General features: G+C 35.6%; 1 protein-coding gene across 8 annotated transcripts in view; it reads left to right on the top strand.

Annotated features, from left to right (window-relative positions):
- Positions 1-17219, top strand: part of CB1H4orf33 (chromosome B1 C4orf33 homolog) — a 119726-nt gene extending 102507 nt beyond the window's left edge. For 6 of the 8 annotated variants that reach the window (XR_006216778.1, XR_006216777.1, XR_006216781.1 and 3 more), the window contains exons 9-11: positions 13142-13414; positions 15115-15182; positions 16962-17219. The gene's annotated coding sequence lies outside the window, so the exon portion shown is untranslated. Of the gene's footprint in view, positions 1-13141; positions 13415-15032; positions 15065-15114; positions 15183-16961 lie in introns of those variants that run through there. The other 2 variants (XR_006216775.1, XR_006216776.1) reach the window with 2 other exon arrangements.
- Positions 17220-17574: the final 355 nt, after the last annotated feature.

The raw sequence follows: 17574 nt of genomic DNA, 5'->3' as shown, positions 1-17574 counted from the left end.
AAGGCTTAGTAACAGTGAGGAAGAAAGACCATTACTGACCTTTCCATTTTTATTTATTCATAAGTTCTGAATGGCTCATGCATGTTTTCATTTTGAACCCTGGCTACCATATAACATCTAACTGAACAGTTTATGTAGTACTTTTTGTTTTTAAACACAGGTTGGGATTTGGCCCCAAATAATATGCCTGACAGATGGTCCTACTGTGTTCCATACACAGTAATAATAATATTTGATTAGACACAAAATTTTATGCTATTTAAGAGTTTGTGAGAAGTAGTGCTTTTGTGCTAAAAAAAAAGCATTTTCAAGCGAGCATAATAGTTTTCAGTATTGGGAAGTTGAGCAACAGTCATTTATGTTTGTCTCCTTGTACTCAAGAAGGTGACTCAATGTATCATTCTGAATATGAAGGAAAAGAGAGAATCATTCTTTATGTTTTGACCTTATGTACCTGTTTATGCTCCCTGGAGCAAAAGCTAAGACAACTCTAGTCCATATGAGTGCTTCATTGTACTGTTTTTATAACATGTTAAGTTCTGTTCTGGATATGGTATGTCCTTTTGGGTAATTCCTGATGTATGATATTCATACCTGGCTTACCTCTTACTTATTGGTCCTACCCTAAAAGGAGAAGGGAATTTAAATTTAGTAATAGCTTTATCTTAGTCTTACCCAAACTCAAATATGACAAAAAGTAGATTATTTATTTTAATTTTACATTTGGAACTACAAAAATGAGACAAAATCAAGTTCTAGGGTTCTAATGAAAACAATATAATAATAATAAACACAATATATAACTTTATATTTTTATGTATACTTTTCTCCTCTTTCTGTTTCTGGTATATAAACCTGGTTTTGAGAAATCATTATCTGTATATGAATTCAATATTTTGGTGGGTTTTATACATTGTAGACCCTTCACGGTTAGCATACAGTTAGCATAAGAAATCAGAAATTAGTATAGGTTTAATTTTCATAAACAGCATGCTTTTACATCTAATTAAGATGATGACAAATTTTCTTTAAATTCCTTTTTTTAATGTTTATTTATTTGTTTGGAAAGGGAGAGAGAGCATGCACACAAGCAGGGAAGGGGCAGAGAGAGAGGGAGAGAGAGAAAACCCAAGCAGGTTCTGTGCTGCCAGCACAGAGCCTGATGTGGGGCTTGAACCCACCAACCGTGAGATCATGACCTGAGCTGAAACCAAGAGTTGGATGCTTACTGACGGAGTCACGCAGGTGCCTCTCCTTTACATTCTTAATAGTTATATCTAGTGTTACTCTTTGTATATACTCGACTATAGTCTCTGTACTATTTACTAGTCTATATTGAAGATTTCACATTTGGAAAGTCAGAATAATAGTCTTTCTTTTAAAAAAAATTTTTTTTAATGTTTATTTTTGAGACAAAGAGAGACCATGAGTGGGGGAGGGGCAGAGAGAAAGGGAGACACAGACTCCAAAGCAGGCTCCAGGCTCTGAGCTGTCAGCACAGAGCCTGATACGAGGCTCGAACTCATCAACTGCGAGATCATGACCTGAGCTGAAGTTGGATGCTCAACTGACTGAGCCACCCAGGTGCCCCAAAATAATAGTCTTTTAAACAAATGCAGTCACTATTCTTTCTTTACTTCTCCCTGGATGAACTTGTAAGTAATTAACACTAACTTACTTTGAAGAATTTCCTTTATTAGAACAAAAAGAGACAAGAGGCAATCCGTTGATTGTCTTGAATTTTGCTATTCTCTAAAGAAATTAGTCTAAATATTTTATTTTATGTAGCAAAATCAGAGCATTCCATAGTGAGTTTGATACATCTTGAAATGCTGTTAAATAATTGTTTCAATATCCATTTTGTAATTTATTTTTTATTTTAGAGAGAGAGAGTGTGCAAACAGGGGAGAGAGACAGAGGGAGAGAGAGAGAGGGACAGAGACAGTGAGAATCTTTTATTTTATTTTTTTAATTTTTTAATTTTATTTTTTTAATTTATATCCAAATTGGTTAGCATATAGTGCAACAATGATTTCAGGAGTAGATTCCTTAATTCCCCTTACCCATTTAGCCCATCCCCCTTTCCACAACCCCTCCAGTAACCCTCTGTTTGTTCTCCATATTTAAGAGTCTCTTATGTTTTGTCCCCTCCCTGTTTTTATATTATTTTTCCTTCCCTGATGTTCATCTGTTCTGTGTCTTAAAGTCCTCACATGAGTGAAGTCATATGATATTTGTCTTTCTCTGACTAGTTTTGCTTAACATAATACCCTCCAGTTCCATCCACATAGTTGCAAATGGCAAGATTTCATTCTTTTTGACTGCTGAGTAATACTCTATTGTGTATATATATACCACATCTTCTTTATCCATTCATCCATCAATGGACATTTGGGCTCTTTCCATACTTTGGTTATTGTTGATAGTGCTGCTATAGACATTAGGGTACATGTGCCTCTTCGAAACAGCATACCTGTCCCTTGGATAAATACCTAGTAGTGCAATTGCTGGGTCATAGGGTAGTTTTATTTTTGTTTTTTGAGGAATGTCCATACTGTTTTCCAGAGTGGCTGCACCAGCTTGCATCCCACCAACAATGCAAAAGAGGTCCTCTTTCTCTGCATCCTCCTCAACATCTGTTGTTGCCTGAGTTGTTAATGTTAGCCATTCTGACAGGTATAAAGTGGTATCTAAATGTGGTTTTGATTTGTATTTCCCTGATGATGAGTGATGTTCAGCATTTTTTCATGTGTCGGTTGGCCATCTGGATGTCTTCTTTGGAGAAGTGTCTATTCATGTCTTTTGCCCATTTCTTCACCGGATTATTTGTTTTTTGGGGTGTTGAGTTTGATAAGTTCTCTATAGATTTTGGATACTAACCCTTTATCTGATATGTCATTTGCAAATATCTTCTCCCATTCTGTCTGTTGCCTTTTAGTTTTGCTGATTGTTTCCTTTGCTGTGCAGAAGCTTTTTATTTTGATGAGGTCCCAGTAGTTCATTTTTGCTTTTGTTTCCCTTGCCTCCGGAGACATGTTGAGTAAGAAGTGGCTGCGGCCAAGATCAAAGAAGTTTTTGCCTGCTTTCTCCTCGAAGATTTTGATGGCTTCGTGTCTTACATTGAGGTCTTACATCCACTTTGAGTTTATTTTTGTGTATGGTGTAAGAAAGTGGTCCAGGTTCATTGTTCTTCATGTCGCCATCCAGTTTTCCCAACACCACTTGCTGAAGAGAGTGTCTTCATTCCATTGGATATTCTTTCCTGCTTTGTCAAAGATTAGTTGGCCATACGTTTGTGGGTCCATTTCTGGGTTCTCTATTCTGTGCCATTGATCTGAGTATCTGTTCTTGTGCCAGTACCATACTGTCTTGATGATTACAGCTTTGTAGTATAGCTTGAAGTCTGGGATTGTGATGCCTCCTACTTTGGTTTTCTTTTTCAAGATTGCTTTGGCTATTCGTGGTCTCTTCTGGTTCCATACAAATCTTAGGATTGTTTGTTCTAGCTTTGTGAAGAATGCTGGTGTTACTTTGATAGGGATCGCATTGAATGTGTAGATTGGTTTGGGTATTATCGACATTTTAACAATATTTGTTCTTCCTATCCAGGAATATGGAATCTTTTTCCATTTTTTTGTGTCTTCTTCAATTTCTTTCTTTCTTTCTATACTTCTCAGTGTGTAGATCTTTTACATCTTTGGTTAGGTTTATTCCCAGGTATTTTATGGTTTTTTAGCAACTGCAAATGGGTTCAATCCCTTGATTTCTCTTTCTGTTGCTTCTTTGTTGGTGTATAGGAATGCAACCGATTTCTGTGCATTGATTTTATATCCTGCAACTTTGCAGAATTCATGAATCAGTTCTAGCAGTTTTTTGGTGGCATCTTTTGGGTTTTCCATATAGAGTATCATGTCATCTGATAAGAGAGAAAGTTTGACCTCCTCCTGGCTGATTTGGATGCCTTTTATTTCTTTGTGTTGTCTGATTGCAGAGGCTAAGATTTCCAATACTATGTTGAATAACAGTGGTGAGAGTGGATATACCTGTCTCGTCCTGACCTTAGGGGGAAAGCTCTCAGTTTTTCCCTATTGAGGATGATATTAACATTGAGTCTTTCATATATGGCTTTTATGATGTTGAGTTATGATCCTTCTATCCCTACTTTCTTGAGGGTTTTAATCCAGAAGGATGCTGTATTTGAGACAGAGAGAATCTTAAGCAGGCTTGACACTTAGCACAGAGTTGAACACAAGGCTCAGTCCCATGACCCTGGGATCATGACCTGAGCTGAAATCAAGAGCTGGACACTCAACCAACTGAGCCACCCAGGTGCCCCACCATTTTATAATTTAGTCCTACGTATATATGCAGTAATTCTTTAAAAATTTTTTTCTCAATGTTTATTTATTTTTGAGAGAAAGAGACAGAGAGCAAACAAGGAAGGAACAGAGAGAGAGAGAGAGAGAGAGAGAGAGAGAGAGTCGGAAGCAGGCTCCAGGCTCTGAGCTGTCAGCACAGAGCCTGAAGCAGGGCTTGAACACACTAACTGTGAGATCATGACCTGAGCCCAGGTCTGATGCTTAACCAACTGAGCCACCCAGGTTTCCCTATATGCAGTAATTTTTATGGGGGAAAAGGTTTGGAAAGCAATGGATTTAATAGTCAAAATATTAAGTGGAGGTTTTAGAGAGTGACAATTCTGATTATCATGGACTCTTTCATGTGTGGAAGAAGCTAATGTTTAAAAACATTGGAAGGGACACCTACAGAATAAGTAAATATTGGTTTATATATAGACCCATGTATGAATAAATATATTGTAAATGTATTTGTAAATATATACATAAGATTACATCATGTTTTTCATTGTCTAGTGTTATAGTAATCCATTTTACCACATTAATGTGGAAGAGAATAAATTAAAATTACTTTAGCCACGGACAATATTTTTACCCTAGGTTTTCTCTATTCAGGAAATTTTGAAATATTTTAGTGTTATTAACAAAGATAAAAGCAATAAAAATTAAAGGTTGAAAGCCATCACATTTCATTTAACAGTAAACTTGTGATTAACTGATAATCACGTTCTCAAAGATGGTAGAATAAATTATCTTTCTACTCCTTTCACCTCTATTCCTTTGTAAAATAAATCATTTCTGGACTGTCAACAAGCATGAGAAATTTCTAGCTAAAGACGTTTCTTTCTTGAAGACTCTGAAAAGAAGGACTTAGAGTGAAAAGTGCCATAACTACAATAGTAAGTGCATTCTACTAAGAATAAATAAAAATTGCAAAGCCTGACAGTGAAGAATACAGAGAGGAATTCAAGTGACTGTACCTCAAATAAAGGATTATCCTTGTTTGTGAGGAATCTATTCCAGGACGAAATCGATCTAGGAACCTCTGCATACAAAATCAGCTAGACAGTTTTTTGAGCTATAGGGAAACTGCAGGTGAGACCAGTAATCATAACTGGACAGTGATCAGCCAACAGGTCTTCAGGTCTAAGCGATGGACATGCCATGCCTTTTTCTCTAATTGTTAGGCCCCAAATCTATTTATTCAGAGAGCAGCTATCCTAAACGACACTCACACCGCCATTAAAATACATTTGGTACTGTGTTTTTTACACTTCTGTTAACTTTACCATTTGATTTTCCATTTCATGGAAGGGGAAAAATCAAAATTGAGAACTGTGGGTATATTGAGTGTTAGGTGGATACCAACTGGATTAAAATCCCAGTAGTGGAGGTAACAGAACGAAGGTGATGGATTTAATACTGTTGGTCTATTTAAGTGTCAAATAGAGTGAAGTGTTTTGCTGAATTCTTGAAATGGTTTGGCTCTGTCATACTGTAGTATCTAGCATAATCAACACTGAAAACTGGAGCACAGTTTTGTTTTCATAGGTAGAAAAAGGTATGTGTACTTGAGTATCAGGCAAATTGCTACTGAAAGTAGTTTGTTAAAAAATGGGTTTGATTAATGAAACAAAATTAGTTTTTAAGTATATTTATTAGGCAGAAATGAATTCATTCATTTATTCTTTCATTTGTTAATCCAAGTTTCACTGAGTACCTTTTATGGGCCTGGCTCTGTGTTAGGGCCAGAGGATACAGAGTCAAATAATATGTCACCTCTCCTGAAGCTTTCACTTTTAGTGAAGCTTTCACTAATAAATGTCATTTATTACTTTTTTAAGTGTTTTGTTAATTTAGTTAACATTGGATTTCTTACAAGTTTTATATGATTTTTTTAGTATGTGTTTTATTTATATCTACTTTAAGTATCTCTTATTTGGAAAAAAAAAAACAAAGGAGAAGCAAAATTTTAAAAAAATGAACAACACCAAAATATAAACTATACTGGGAATCTACAAAATAAGGAAATCTCCTTTTCTCTGAAAGGAAGAAAAAAATATTTGTATCTGAAGGAGTATGTTTTCTCCTAGGATGGTTCTTTGGGTTAGAAGTTCATTGAAATATTTGTGCCATCTATAAAATCTGCCATAATGTTGACAAACAAATACATTTCACATTTTTAGCATTAGGCATATAGTAGGTATATAATTCTATAGGACATTATCATGCAGGTTTAAATAAGAATTTGATCTCTAAATGATAGCCATTACAATCCTTCCTTGTAAACATTGTTGTTTGAAGAATGAAAATGGGCTCTTAAAATAGATTGAAGTCATCAATGTCAACTTCAACTTTTCTGGCTCGGATGTATCTGTATTCAATATTATAAGTTCTACTCTGATTAAACACTCTTGGCATTTTGTATGGGACTTGATAAATATGAGGTTTATAGACTGATTCATTTACTCAATAAATATTTGTGGGCACTTACCATGTATATATATGGTATTGTTCTTGTGGCTGGAGTTAAATACATGAATAGCACAGTCAAACCTTCTTTCAAGGAGCTCACATTCCAGGGAAAATCTAGACTAGCAAAAAATACAGGTGGGCAAAATCCTAATGATTCTGTCCCACAAAATGAACTAACCATCTGTCTTCAGGAAATGAAGTATTCAGTATGGGAGTCAATAACTCATACATTTACTCATTTAACTGATTCTTGGCATGTAGCTACTAATGTGCAAGGCACTACTGTAGACACTGGATCTTCCCTTAATATTCAGATTCAGGAATCTTGAATGGAGACTAGGGATTTTGTTTTTCATTCATATTTTGAGAGACAGAGCATGAGTGGGGGGCGGGCAGAGAGAGAGGGAGACAGAATCCAAAGAAGGCTCCAGGCTCTGAACTGACAGCACAGAGCCCAATGTGGGGCTTGAACTCACAGACTGCGAGATCATGACCTGAGCTGAAATCGGATGCTTAACCGACTGAGCCACCCAGGGGCCCCTAGTTTTTATTTTAATCACCTGGTGCTCATCATGACAGTGCACTCCTTAATTCCCCACCCACCTTCCCTCTGGTAACCATCAGTTTGTTCTCTGTAGTTAAGAATTTGTTTCTTGGTTTGTTTCTTTTTTCTTTTTCCATTTGGCTTATTGTTTTGTTTCTTAAATTCCACATACGAGTGAAATCATATGGTATTTATCTTTCTCTGACTGACTTATTTCACTTAGCGCTATATTCTGTAGTTCCATCCATGTCACTGCAAATTGGAATATTTCATTTTTTATGGCAAAGTAATATTACATATTGTGTGTGTGTGTGTGTGTGTGTGTGTGTGTGTGTGTGTGTACCACTTCTTTATCCATTCATTTGGCCAATGGACATTTGGGCTCTTTCCATAATTTGGCTATTGTAAAATATGCTGTAATAAACATAGGGGTGCATGTATCCCTTTGAGTTAGTGTTTTTATATTCTTTAGGTGAGTACCCAGTAATGTGATTCCTGGATTATAGGGTAGTTCTATTTTTAAATATTTGAGGAACTTCCATACTGTTTTTCAGAGAGGCTGCATCAGTTTGCATTCCCATCAACAGTGTGAGAGGATTCCTTTTCTCCACATTCTTGTCAATATCGATTATTTCTTGTGTTGATTTTAGCCATTCTGACAGGTGTGAGGTGATATCTCATTGTAGTTTTTTTTAAAGGTTATTTATTTATTTTTGAGAAGGGGGAGGGGCAAAGAGAGAATCCTAAGCAAGCTTCACACTCAGTGCAGAGCCTGATGCAGGGCTTGGATTCGTGACCTGTGAGATCATGACCTGAGCTGAAATCAAGAGTCAGACACTTAACCAGTGGAGCCACCCAGGTACCCCTCATTGTAGTTTTGATTTACATTTCCCAAGATTTATTTTTTAAAGTATATTTATTTATTTTGAGAGAAAGAAACAGAGCATGCATGTAAGCAGGGGAGGGGCAGAGAGGAGAGAGAGAATCCTAAGCATGCTCCATGCTATCAGCAAGATTGCTTTGGCTATTTGGGGTCTCTTGTGGTTCCATACAAATTTTAAGATTGTTTGTTCTCGTTCTGTGAAAATGTTCCATATGCACTTGAAAATAACGTGTATTATGCTCTTCTAGGATGGAATGTATATGCTGCTGTTTTAAGATGGAATGTTCTAAATATATTTGTTAAATCCATCTGGTCCAGTGTGTCTTTCAAAGCCATTGTTTCCTTGTTGATTTTCTGTTTAGATGATATGTCCATTGATGTAAATGGGATGTTAATTAGTCCCCTACTATTATTGTATTATTGATTAGTTCCTTTATGTTTGTTATTAACTGTTCTGTGTATTTGGGTGCTCTCATGTTAGGTCTATAATATGTTACATGTTTGTGTATAATAATATTACAATTGTATCTTTTGTTGTATTGTCCCCTTTATTATTAAAAATAGTGTCCTTGTTTGTCTCTCATTACAGTCTTTGTTTTTTTAATGTTTATTCATTTTTGAGAGAAAGAGAAAGAGAGAGAGAGAGCAAGTTGGGGAGGAGCAGAGAGAGAGGAAGACACAGAATCTGAAGCAGACTCCAGGCTCGGAGCTGTCAGCACAGAGCCTGATGTGGTGCTCAAACTCACGAACCATGAGATCATGACCTGAGCCAAAGTCAGACACTTAACCAACTGAGCCACCCAGGTGCTCCACAGTCTTTGAATTAATGTCTGTTTTGTCTTATATAAGTATTGCTCTGGCTTTCTTTTGACACTAATTTGCATGGTAGAAGTTCCTTTATCCCCTCGCTTTCAATCTACAGATGTCTTTAGTTCTAAAATGAGTCTCTGATAGGCAACATATACATGAGTTTTGTTTTGCCTTTCTTTTTTTCATCCTGTCACCTTATGTCTTTTGATTGGAGCATTTAGTCCACTTATATTTAATGTTATTATTGATAGCTATGTATTTATTGCCATTTTATTATTTGTTTTGTGGTTTCTGAAGATTTTCTCTGATCCTTTCTTCTCTTTCACTTTCATTGCTTTCTGGTTTTCTTTAGTGATAAATTTGGATTTTTTTCTCTTTATTCTTTGTATATTTATTAGTGGTTTTTAATATATGGTTACCATTAGGTTTGTATACAACATCTTCTGCATATAGCAGTCTATATTAAGTCGTTTAAGTTTGAACCCATTCTTTACTCCTCTCCTCCTCTTGTTTTATGTATATGGTGTCATATTTTGCATCATTTCATTTTGTGAGTTCCTTGACTGACTTTTACAGAAATATTCATTTTTACTGCTTGTGTGTTTCCTACCTTCATTCTGTCACTTTTGGTCTTTCCTTTCCACTCAAAGAATCCCCTTTAAAATTTCTTGCAGGGCTGGTTTAGTGTTCATGAACTCCTTTAGTTTTTGTTTTTCTGGGAAACTATCTCCCCTTATATTCTGAATGATAGCTTTGCTGGATAGAGTATCCTTGGCTGCAGGTTTTTCCAATTCAGCATTTTGTATATATCATGCCACTACTTTCTGGCTTGGAAAGTTTCTGCTGAGAAATCCACTGATAGCCTTATGGAGTTCCTTTGTACATAAATCTTTTCTTTGGTCTTGCTTCTTTTAATATTTTTTCTTTATCACTATCTTTTGTTATTTTCATTATAATATGTCTTGATGTAGATCTACTTTTGTTGATTTTGTTGGGGGTTCTCTGTGCTTCTTGGATCTGGATATCTGTTTCCTTCTCCAGATTAGTGAATGGTTAGCTATTACTTCTTCAAATAAGTTCTCTGCCCCCCTTTTCTCTCCTTTTTCTGAGACTCCTATAATATGAATGTTTTACATTTGATAGAGTCACTGAGTTCTGTAAATCTATTCTCATTTTGCATAATTTTTTTCTCTCTTTTGTTCAGCTTGATTACTTTCCATTACTTTGCTTCTGTGTCATTAATTTCTTCCTCTTCTTCTTCCAGCCTGCTGTTCATTCCATCAAGTGTGTTTCTCAGTTTGTCATCGAACACTTTATCTCTCTGCTATGTTATTTCTTGTCTTTGTGCTAATGGTCTCACTAATGTCCTCCACTCTTCTCAAGTCCAGTGAGTATCCTTATCACTATTGCTTTAAATTCTCCATCAAGCATGTTATTTATATCTGTATTGCTCAGAAATCCACGTGTAGCTTTGTCCTATTCTTTAATTTGGGACAAATTCTTCTGTCTTCTCATTTTGTCTAAGTCTTTCTAACTGTTTCTCTGTGTTAGGAAAGTCACCTACCTCTCCTGTTCTTGAGCGTAATGGCTTTGTGAATAAGAGGTCCTGTAATGCCTTGTATTGTAGTGTCCCCTATTCCTCAGGGCCTGACACTTCTGGGAGTGTCTCCAATGTGTGCTGTGTGTGCTTTGCTTTTGTGTCCTGGCTGCTTTATCCTTTTGACCAGTCATATGCAGAGGCTCTCTTTGCCTGTTTTGGGCAGTGTTTAATATCTTGCCTGAGTGTGGCATTCTGGTCTGCTTCTGAAATGAGACCTGTCACTACTGCCACTGGAACTGAGTCCTCACAAAACTCATGGGTCAGGAGATGCAATGTTCATAGGGTTTGAGCCAGCCTTTTGGAGAAGGGGGTCCACCATGCTGAGACTGAGGCAAGTGTGACTGTGAAGGGCAGTTATACTGGAACACAGAGGGGCAGGGCTTGGTATAAGCAATTTAGGTAGTGAGTGTAGGCCCTCTGCTGGTTCCCACAGGTGGCCCTGCTTATATTGAGGGGCAGGGGAGAGAAATTGTGCCTGCTAGTTCCTTTGTTCCCCGAGGGGTTTCTCTGTGGAAACTGCTTCTCTGGGACATGCTCTGAGATGAGCAACTAACCTCCCCACTCTGTACCCCAGGCTGTCTTCAGATAGCTGTTTACAAGTTGTATATCCATGGGCTGTGTGCCCTGCCTTCTCTTCAAAAGCATCTCCAATGTCCCCTGGGTTCTCCCAGAGCCAAGCATGCTGACATTTAAAACTCCAGGCTTTAAGTCTTACTGGTTGCAAGAACTCATGAAATTTGGGCCCCTCACTTTCCAAGTCAATTGCTATGAGGATTCATTTTCTCCATGCACTCCCCTGTGTGCTAGTCTGTTTCTGGCTCTTCTCCATGACCACAGCTCCCTCCCCTCTGCTGCAGCCTTGATCCATTTCTCTTCCAAGCTGTGTTTCTGCACTTCCTACTTTCCTTAATGTGGCCTCTTCTCTACCCTTTAGTTATGGAGTTTGTTCTGCCAGTCTTCAGATGGACTTTTGGGGTATCTAAGGCTATTTGAAAGTTATCTAGTTGTATTTGTGAGACTAGGTAAGCCTATGGTCCTCCTAGTTTGCCACCATCTTCCCTCTATCACTAGGAATGTGTTTTTATAAGTACCTTGGATAAGTTTACAATTAGAAAATATTTTGAGGGGCGCCTGTGTGGCTCAGTTGATTAAGCACCTGACTCTTGATTTAGGCTCAGGTCATGATCTCATATTTTGTGGAATCAAGTCCTGTGTTGGGCTTTGCGCTGACAGTGCATAGCCTTCCTGGGATTCTCTCTCTCCCTCTGTCTCTGCCTTCCCTCCCCCCACCCCCAACTCTCAAATTAAAAAGAGAAAGAAAGAAAGAAAGGAAGAAAGAAAGAAAGAAAGAAAGAAAGAAAGAAAGAAAGAAAGAAAAAAAAATTTTGAAATGACCACTTTAATCAATTTCTTTTGAATTTAAAGTATCTTAGCTGGGTTTCTAACAAGAGGTATGTGGCTAAAAATTCACAGTGGGAAGCAAAAGCAAGCACACTATGATGATGCCTTCTATTATGTATGGTTGATTGATAGAAGACTATTGTAATCTTAATCAGACAAACTGATGACCAGAATGGTTTTTCAGCGGAATATTGAAGAGTCTGACTTATTTTTTTGCTGGCATGAAAATCCAACCTACCTAAAAGGAAACTGTGCTGGAATGCCTTGGTTAGAGCTGAAGCTTTTTTCAAAAAAAGCAACTGTACTTAAATAAGAACTTACTTGAAATTATAGAATTACCACAACCTTGGAAGACTTTGGCCTGGAGTATTTTGGGGGCCTGATTTTAATGTGGCTACTGGACCATTTTTAATATTTAATTGAAAAAAATTGTGCAATTTAGTAGGAGAAACTGGAGTAGGGTTTGAGAGGGTAGACAGCAGGCTGAAGATGCTGCAGCTTTGGGAAACAAGGGAGCTCCCCCCTGTGATAATATATAAATGACACATTGGTTCCCTCCTATAGCTTCTATATGGCTTCTTTTGCCTCACCACTCAGAGAAAAATATGAAGAATTTAGAGGAAGGGATGGGGTGAGGAGCACAGAAATAGCAATCTCAATCTGTGACTAGTACATTTACAATTTTTCTTAGGATTTTGCCTGTTGCCTAATATGACAGGAAGGTCACTTGACAGAGTCACTTTGAGAAGTAAGATGGATGATACTGTGAACAACTAAGGGTATTAATCAACCACAGTTATAGGGTTGCCTATGAATAGGTACTTCAGTGATACTCATTTATTCATTCATTATTTCACCTGTTGCTCATTAGTCAGTCAACATATGTTAAATGTGCTAGACAATGGGGGCATGCTAGTGTACAAGGTAGACATCATCTTTGACCTCTTAAAATTATATTCTTCTAAGGCAGAAGGAAATAGAAGAAGATGAATGAAAAGGTTATTCAGCTGGATGATAATTTACTGCTATCGTCTGCGTTCTGAACATTAATCATTTTTTTTTTTCTGCAGTGCTTTTAGCAAATCAAAAATGGCATCCGGTTCCTCTCTTGGTAAATGAGAAAAGGAATCTAAGGTGCTTGCCTTAGGTGTTTGCTGATACTCAAGAACCTCTTCTATGAATATAGCTAGAATGTAAGATCCAGGAGGATATGAGATACATGAGGACAAGGACTTTATTTTGTTGACTACTTTTGCCCAGTTTGAAAAGTGTCTACCATGTGGCAACACTTGATAAATTCTTGTTGAATGACAGTGCAGAGCTTGATAAAGTTAAGAATTAAGGTAAGTTTCTTGTTACAGAAGCAAGTGAAATGAGGAGAGGAATAATGGTGTTAACATTTAGATCCTAACTTGTTAGAGCTTGATAGTGTCAGATCTTTATAAAAATATTTTTTATAAAAACTATTTTTGGAAAAATAACATCATAAACAATGAATGCTTGGCTCTTATGATACACTTATCATCTTAAAACAAATTATAGCCCCCCCAAAACCAATTCTAGCCATGATGAAGAACTTTTATGAATTCCTATTTTGAAGGAGGTCAAGCAAGTTACACAAATTTTTTCTGGCAGCAGGATAGTTTACAGGATTCAAATGATCTGATAGTAGAGTCTTTACTTAAAAAGTTCTATTAAAAAATTCTAAAAGGGAGACAACTTTTAGAAGTTTTATAGAGTTACACCAGAGTGAGCTCTGAGCTTCCCTGGATAAAATTCCTTACATCCTTTCCTCTCTAGATGCAGAATAGATGGCTAGGGGAAATGACTATATTCAATGGATTTTGTTTATCAGAGACCATAGATTGTAGTTTATGGGTCTTTTCATAGAAGTTGTCAATGTTCTGTGTATAACATTGTTACAGCAGTTTCCTGAACAGTTCTTTACAATTAAGTTGTCTTGATCTCTGAGGGACTGCAGTTGGAAGAGCAGAGAAGGTAATTTGGCTTTCGATCACCAGTTTTCCAAATGGATAATTCTTAGAATGGGATTGTCAATGATTCTGGTTGACTTCAGTTAATATTAGATTCTTCATTAGGGTTGACAGGATCTGCTTTGGGAACAGGGTAAGAAAGTCTACGGGGAGACAATCTGAATAAAAAAGGAATCCAATATTCTCTGTTTGGCATATGGATGGTTTCCAAAACCTATCCCTTTTATGCCTTATCCCTGTTAAAAGATTATAGTTAATAAGCACTAATAAGAAGATGAGCAGTTTAAAAGGGTAGAAATTGATATCAGCAAAAAATTTATCAAAATATACCAAAATGATAAAATAGGAAAATAATTGTTGTTGATTGAGTGAAAAAGACCAATATAATAAATATGATCAGCTTCGAAATCATGAGAAAGAATAAAATGATTAGCCCAAGCAGGTAGGGGCAAGTTTCCTGGGGCTAAGGTGGCTGCTTAACAGGTCTCTAGAGTCTAGGTTTGCCTGTCAGGGATCAGCATAGACATTAACAACTATAATAAAGTTTGGGCTAATGAGCAAACAGCGGCTTTAGTTGCTTTCCTTAGAGCTTTAAGCCTTAAGAACCAATGCTTAGCTCAGCAGTGTCAATATGCCTTTTAAAAAGTAGCCATTTGCACAAGTTGAATCTGACATTTTATGTGTTTTATAGCAGACCATAAATACTTTTAACTTTATAAATAATAAAACTATGAATGGGATAAATACTCAATAGCATTATTAATGGGTTTTCAACCTAGGGACCATGAGTGACAACTTGCCTATAAAGCAGTTATATATAGTTTTTGTTTAGTTTAAACTGTGGTTCTATTTGTTTACACATTAAATTTGCCAACCTCAAAATTATAACATTTTGATTATTTCCTCTTAATTTATGAAAAAAAATTGCTGAGCTTACATTTAAGTCAACATTACCTGGAATCAGTAGAATGGGAATTGCATTTCTTCATTCCTCTTTGGGAATATTTGCCACCTGGCACTGATATAATGAATTCATATACAATTCATAGATTGGGGATTGGACGAACTTATGAAGCCCTTTATTCAATACTCTATGAAGAAACTGAGGTCTGACAAGGTGAGTAGGCAACAATAATTTGATTACATGTTTCCTTTTGTCTTTTAGCTATAATGGGTTGTGAGAGGGAGATAAGAACTTTAACAACAAATCCTTGAGTTTTTTTAATATCCAAGAAAGATCTTCATTGTATTTCTGATAATGAGAATAAGAGGATCTATTCATAAATAAGTGAGATTTTAACCAAATGTATTCTAAAATATTTTCTGTTTATACTGTATGAGCTAAAAGGCAGTGAAAAATACCAAGGGAAGATTGTAAATTATTTAAACTTTTTAAAATGTAGAATAAAATCTACCATATAACCTTTCTTGTATATTTACATTATTTTCTCAACTTTCCATAACTCCAAAAATCCAAATATGGTTTATATTTTACAAGTATTTCTTATGTTACATTTTATGAATATTTGAATTTTTTGGTTTGATACCTGCTCATTTCAGATACTGTACATTTTTTTGGAAGGTACTTTAAGCACTCAAAATTTTTTTCACTGTGCCTCAAATTAAAAAAAATTGTACGTATAAAATTATAAACATGTAAGTATATATACATTATATATACATATTATTTTTGTATTCTTTATATATAGCACAGTTGAATTATTTTCAGTATATTTGTTTTACTTTTTATATATTTTATATAAATATATATAAATATTTTAATAAGTATATAAATAAGATATAAATATTATATATAATAAATTTTATTATTGTATAATATTATATATTATTTAATATTAACAATAATTATATATTATTTAATATTATATATAATAAATATATAAATAATACATAAATATTATATATAATATATAAGTATTTTATATATATATATATTTTAACAGCTGTATTATTTGGATCAACTTCCATCTAATCAGAAATGAATGTATACATTAGTCAATTTGGATCAATTTCCTTTGGGCTGTGCTGGGCGCTATACAGGACTGCATGATTTCTGTTTGCTTTTAAGAATAGTAGTAGTAACATTGCTGCTGGTAGTAGAAGCTTGTGTGCTTTGCTAATCTATAGATAAAACTAATAAGACTTTTGTATGAATGAAAGTAATTAATATACAGTACTCTGTGTGAACTGAGTCTGTGTATTTTGTAATAATCACAGACTCATAGAAATTATCAATAGGACATGACAGATTATCTTTATTTTTACATGGTGAACCTTAGATTTGGACCATCTTGACATGTCTTAAATGTGAATTCAACAACCTGCTCATACAAACTCTTAGATGTGATTTGAATTAAGAAAAACATGCCATGTATATATATATGTATATGTAAAACATTAGCATAGAATGGTTTCTTGCTCTTTTTTCAAAAAGTTTATTTATTTTGAAAGAGAGAGAGAGAAGAGACTGTGTGCACATGCTGGGGATGGGCAGAGATCCCAAACAGGCTCTGCACTGTTAGCATAGAGCCTGATAAGGGCCTTGATCTCACAAACCTGTGAGATTATGACCTGAACTGAAATCAAGAGTTGGACACTTAACAGATTGAGCCACCCAGGCACCCCTGGTTTCTCACTCTTCAGTGAATATTTTAGCAAGGTCTGTATACTTGTGCACAAGAAAAATTGCATATGTATGTAAAAAAAGTATATAATACATAATGTTTATATAAATATAATTTAAAAATAACATATTAATGCACAATTTCCAGACACATACATAATATGATTTTCTTTTAAAATTTCATTGGTTTTAATGAATAAATAGAAACACAGTTGTGTATTCAATACTTAAAAGTTGATTTTTTTATTTCAGTGTGACCTGAAGCCATTGCCTTGTGTATTTTAAACATTTCAATTTGAAGTGGATTATGGGAGACAACTGGGAGCATCCAGACTCGAGAGCTGTGTGGAGGGATCTTTGCTGTGATCCCTCTGACAACACAGGTAATCACTCATAAAGAAAACCACCTCACAAATAGAACTCACCTTTTGGCCTCAGTTGGATAGCTGAAGTAAAAATCTTTGTCTGGTACCACTGTAAATGTTCCAACAATATGCCCAAAATAAATCATTTAATTGAACATGACTTTTACTCTTTATGTTTTACTATATGATACTTTTTAATGAATGGCAAGAGAAAATAATTGTTGGGGTGCTTCTTCCCTATCAACTCAGGCTTCCTGGCAAGTTTTCTGTTCCCTGAAATAGATCTTTGGAAAATAAGAAGAAAGAATGCACTGTTTCTGTGAAAATGCCAGTGATACGTTGCATAGTGCTGAGACCTGATGTAGAAAAATGAGCTGCTGCAAATTTTGCCCTAGGGACATGTCAGTACTGTGCAAATGCATGGAGGTGAATATTATAACTTGTACTCAATATTACACTTTAACATATTATCTAAATCCTAAATATGGCAATTTTCTTGG

Source organism: Panthera tigris, chromosome B1, assembly GCF_018350195.1.
Source record: "Panthera tigris isolate Pti1 chromosome B1, P.tigris_Pti1_mat1.1, whole genome shotgun sequence".
Lineage (NCBI taxonomy): Eukaryota > Metazoa > Chordata > Mammalia > Carnivora > Felidae > Panthera > Panthera tigris.
This window is presented reverse-complemented; position numbering and strand designations above follow the sequence as displayed.